A 6,000-nucleotide genomic window follows, 5' to 3' on the forward strand; every position below is an offset into this window, starting at 1 on the left:
CTGCAGGAGATGCAAAACAGGAGAGTTATGACTCAGCATTTCTGTTAGGTAGATTTTGTTTTCTCAATATAGCTTTCCTAATATACATGGTGTTATATATTTCCATAGGTGTTTATGAGACAAAAGCCTTTACAGAAAGAAAATAAAACAGCTCCATAAGATTTGTCCATGGAAACTACTGTAATGTGAAAAGCAACTCTTTTAAGAGAGTGATGCTGTTCCAGTACAGTAGAGTTGTGATTGTATTTAAAAGTATCTTAAATTACTCTTTAAGTTGAAAAGTTATTCTATTAAAAATAAGATGGCAGTTATCAGTTCAGCAAAAGAAAGTTCACATAGAGGCTACCATGGACTAATATTTCTATATTTAAATATTCTATTCATTATTCTATTAAAAATAAGATGACAGTTATCAGTTCAGCAAAAGAAAGTTCACATAGAGGCTACCATGAGTTAATATTTCTATATTTAAATATTCTGGAGTGATTATAATTTTTTTTTCCTTCTCATGATACAGCACTCGCAAATGCTGTTTATAAAAAGCAACTCACTCCTCTTTAACCTGTGTCATGTAGTGAAATAACAGGACACTGTTTAAAACTGACCTCAAAACTTCTCTTTATAGTGTATAATTATCCAGTGAAACTTGTTGTTAGAGGATGTCACAGAGGCTATGGGCTGAGGAGGAATCTAAAAACTGAAGTGAAGACTACATGAACTGTGAGTCTGAGAACATTTTCTGTGAATTTTGTGTCAGCTACTATTCCACATTTGTCTTTGGTTGAAAACACCAAATGGGGAAGTGGCAACAAAGCTGTGAAGTCCTGACAGTGCAAAAATGGGAAGGGAGTGAGGGGAAAGCAGCTGCTGGGGTAGTTGGGGAACACTGTGAAGAAGGCAAAGAAACTGTGGCCTGGCTGTGTGGGCGTGACAGCAAGAAGGAACAGCAGGCACTGGATACAGCTATGTTGCTAAGGAGAAATGCCCACACGTGTTAGTGCTTCCTGGTGAAAGCAGAAAGTTCCTGAAATCGGATGGTACAGAAAATGACAAAGGCTTCAGGAATGCAGTGTGCTGGGAAAGACGCATGCCCACTTCTTGAAGAATTGGATAAATAAACATTATGCAGAATATTACAATTATTTAAAGCTATTTCTGATAGATTGTTATACTTACCTATCACAACTTGAAAGAAAATTTATCAGAAGAAATGGGTGGAACAGTGGAAAATTACTCCAACAAACAGTGGTTCCTATCTTTTAAATTTTGGTGAATAGACCTTTCAGCAAGGGCAGGAATGCCATTGAAATTCATTAGGTGTGGCATTTCCCTGTTTATCTGAAATGAGAAGAATTGTATTGAATTTCCTTCCCCAAAATTGTTCCAGAAAGCAAATGTGATTTGTCAGATAGCTAATAAATGGGTTTCTGTGCTTACAGTCTTAACATTTGGTGTACAACAGAAACAAGTAACTTGAGCATCTTGGTAACTCAAGTGCTGTGTTACTTTCTCTTCAAAGAGTTCCTCTACAACTTGAGGGTGACTTGGCTATTGAGCCACTTCAGATTCAGAGTTTCTAATGTGAAGTGTGAAAGAGTCTAAATAAGGATAATTTTTTTCTGATGATTAGATCCCTTCCAGATGCCTTTCACATCAGTGTCCTGTGATCCTAAGACACCCATCAGGTGGAAAGTCAGTCCATCAGGGACTGGCTGCAGTGGGGCAGTGCCAGGGTTTCAGGAGCAGGAGCAGGTTGGAGCCAGCAGCTGCAGGCTGTGTGACAGTGCTGGAGGGATGCTGAGGGAGCCCAGCAGAGCCCTGTAGGCCCAGTGAGCAACTGGAGTGAGCTGAAACTGGGTTGCCTGAATGTAATGCTTGTCCTGTGATACAAACTGGCACTTCCTTTGCCATGCCAGGCATTCAGAGCAGTTTGGCAGCTGTGTTAGTTTTGGTTGATACACAGGAATAACACTCATTCCCTATACTCCCAAATTTTAAAGGCAACTCCATGCAGTGATGAACTGAACTCTCAGCTGGAATACCACAGCTTTTCTTGAGACCTCAGAATAAATTGTTTTAGGAAAGTATTTCAGACTTCAAACAATCTTGCATGTTGTATTTTGGGATAAGGAGGGTGACAGAGGCAAGCACAGCTGATGCTGATGTTGCTGTTGAAAACAACACACTGTCCAGCCATGGCCTGTGATACCCTAATCCTCCAGCTGACAATGCCTGGTGGGCTGCACAGAGGACTGTCACTTTTTATCCTTTCTATCTTTACATGCTGCCTACTTAGTGACACAGTGGTGGGAGACCACATGCTGGCAACAGGCTATTTCTCTACTCTATGCCTTATTTCCAGTGTTTTTCCACTGATGGATTATTTTCCTACTCACTGATTTTGCGTATAGCCTAGGGTTAAGTAGGAAGCATTGCTGGACATATTTGTTCATTTGATAACAGTTATCAGCTCATAGTTAATGCTAGGACTCTCCAGCAGTGAGATGCTATAAATAGCCCATTTCATTACATAACAGTGGGAAGATTTAGAAGCCTTTGCCCAAAGCCAGACCTGTAACAGAAGGGTTCAGGGGTTTTGACAGCAACTTTATTTCCCCAGCTACTGCAGCCAGATGCCTTAAAAGCAGAGGGGTGATAAATAACAAAATTCAAGCCACAGGTTGTGAATGTGAAAGTCTATCATAGCTGTGAGTTAGTGGTCATTTGGACACAAAATCTCAGGCTGTATCTTGGTGGCAAGGCTGCTATTTCTGCCAGCTGTCAGAAGGTCCTCTCAGACAGAGCCAGAAGTCTCAAAAGATTCAGGACAAGTTTATCTGATAAATAAATAGTGTGTGATCTGTATGGATCTGTGTGGATTCTACATACTGGTATCAAACTAGGCACAAACAGAAAACCAAAAGGAACAAATGGAAAATTATCCTCTTTCAAATATTATTTTACAGAGGAACAGGAAAGCTATGCTGCCTTCTCACTCATACAGTTACGGTTGTGGAGTTGTGGAGTTGTGCAGCTGTACAGAAAGGCAGAATTAGATTTTGGCATTAAGAACCTGTCCTGAAAAAAAAATTAAACTACTACAACCCATACAAAATATGATCAATGGTAGTAATAAAATGTTAGCAGTAAAAATTCCTTGTATTCTGTTTCTGGAACTTTTAACTCAGTAAACTGTCTGACCATAAAATCTTATATGAAAGTTAGGATACCAACTGGAAGGGAATTTGTGTTTTTCAGGCTCTAATTTTTCACTGAACCTTTTGACTGAACTAGCCCTTGAGAAGTCAGTTGCAAGGAAAGTGTGCTCTGGTTTACTGAGCTCAGGTTTCTTGCTCTGACTGTGCTTCCAAGAACTTCGGCAGGTAAAATTAGCAAGAACATGATCGCTGCGAAATTATATTCTCTGGAGCTTTGTTGTCTACAGCTAAAATCTGAAGGCAGCTTTTTTGTATATGGCAGAAACCAACAGTGGCTTTAGCAGTGTACGTGAAGAACAGGGAAAAACTACCAACTCAGGATGTCGTCTGAGGAGGAAGATCATCCAGAGACCCCCACTGGCTCCCCTTGGTCTTGGGTAAGAGACTCTGGCCTAAGGTGGCATAAATAAACACTTAAAGCTTTAGAAAAAAGCAACAAGCTGTGCTGTGTGACCCTCAGTAGTACTGAGTATCAGCAGCATTTTTAGTGTTCTGTTGAAGTCTGCGTTTCATCAATGGTTTGGTTATCTCTTCTAGTTCAGCCTGTGGACTTCTAAAAAAAGAACTGATTGGGGAAAACCTTCTTTTGCATCTCCTGTCTATGTCAGGTTCTACAAGGAAACCTGACTGATTCTGTACTGTCTGCTTTGCTGTCTCAATGGCTGTGCAAAGCTACACTGTTGAAATGTAGCTTTTAGGTATAATGGGAGGAAAAGGGTGTAAAGAACAGTGCTAACATTTGCTCTGGAGGTCTGCATTAAAAAAAGAGCCAGTGAAATACAAATTTTTTTCTCAGTAAGACTGAAGCTGCCTTAATGAAACACAATCTGCACTGATGCTGCCCTAATAGTGGCTGCATGGTCCTGTGTTTTAAGGTCTGGGCTGATGCCTAATGCTGCTGGAGAGGATGTGGGTCAGTACAGGTTTCTGGCAGAAAGATGAAGGATGAATTGCCTCTGAAGGGACTTTGGGTAGGAACAGCTCTACTGAATCACCTGGCAATTCACTAAGTTTCAGGAAAAGGCAGGATGGGTTATAACCAAGGCTTTCAATTACTTTTTAAAAAGCATAAAAGTGGTTAAAAAACAATTATATGCTTTGAAATCAATATTTATGGTTTCATATATGGTTTTCATATCTTTTCATAGACAACACATCTATGATTTTTCAGGGAATGACAGTATTTGAAATGGTTTCTAAATGTCGTTAGGCATGAATGTGTGTGATATGTCCAGAACTGATACGTCCTGCAGGTACCCAAGGAATTACCTGAGACTTTTGCTTTTTGAAGGTAGAATGAATAGAATAAATTGGTTTAGCTAATGATAGAAACATTCATTTAGTCTCATCTTTGGAGGAACATGTAGGGAGGGTGAAAATGAGTACCAGCTGTTCTCACCATCAGGACACAGGTTTCCTGGTATTTGTGTGTTGGTAGATGTCTGTTTTTGGCAGACAGGAAGATTGTTTACAGTGATTTCTAAATTAAACATAGGTGGCAACTTTCTATTTCCACAGAAAATTCCCTACAAACTGAGCAGAATGGAGGCTGGGTGGGGAGAGATGGGACTGATTAGTTCACTGATGGTTGGAGCACTAAGGGACATCAAGACTATGTTCAATATAAACCAAACTGAGAAAGAACAAAGAAGTCAGAGATTTTCTTTTTTTCTTTAAACTTCAAATGTCATTAAACTCCGGGCTTTCACCTGTATTAAAATTTAAGATATTCTACACAACACTTTAACTATTGCATTTGTATGATGTGCACTTTAGCTTTAGTTTCCTTCTAGAAATTTCCTGCACATATAAGTCTCTTAAATTGCCAAGGAAAGTCATGGATCCCACTGCTCCTTTGAACAATCTGTTTTGCAGTGAATGTGCAAGTTTCATTACAAGTTAAATAAACAGTTATTCAGCATATAAAGAATATCAGATTTCTGATAGAAATAGATGTGCTAAATATCATTTGAAACTGTTGCTATTGGCCTTTAGGAGCTGCTGACTCTGGGCTTATGCTGAGGACATCATAAAAGAAGAACCACTTACCTCTGTAGATTTACTGAAGTGGTTCTGCCTATCACTGTGTTGTAGAGTACAGAGAAAATTTGGGTTCTTGGCGAGGATGACAGAATACATATAATTGAGAATATTAAAAGCTCATTCCAGAGAGCTCCTTGATAAAAAGATTCCCTAGGTATGGAAATAAAAATATATGAGCCCCAGGCTTTGAAATGCAGCATGTGAAAAAAACTTACATGCTTCCAGAAGCAAAAATTTGGTTTTGTAAGCATTTAGACTTCAAATTTCCTCTGATTTATCATGATGTTGCAAGAGGACCAAACAAATATGATGTCATAGAGACATTTGCTTTCCCTAGGGTTAGGAATAAGATTGTACACTTATGTCCTTTCCAGAGGAGGGATAAATAAACAAAAAAAAAAACCACAAATAAATTAAGCATCACTGAGAGAAGCAAATATAATACGTAGGAATGGTGGTCAAAACTGGGCCTATCAAAACATAGCAGACATCCAGAACTGTGCAAATTCCTACATCAAATACAAGCTTTCTATACTGCTCAAGGCAAAATTCACATTTTATTTGCTAGTGTTTCAAATTATTAGGTAGCTGTGCTCTAAGATCTCTGCTCAAGACCGTCATCTTCAGAAGTATTTCTACAACTTTTACCTGTACCACAAGGAGTATTTGTAAAAATACTCCCTGAGCCACTTGCACTGGGTAGCCAAATTAAACAGGCACACTAGAAATTGTAACTTTC

This window comes from Vidua chalybeata, chromosome 3, assembly GCF_026979565.1.
Source record: "Vidua chalybeata isolate OUT-0048 chromosome 3, bVidCha1 merged haplotype, whole genome shotgun sequence".
NCBI lineage: Eukaryota > Metazoa > Chordata > Aves > Passeriformes > Viduidae > Vidua > Vidua chalybeata.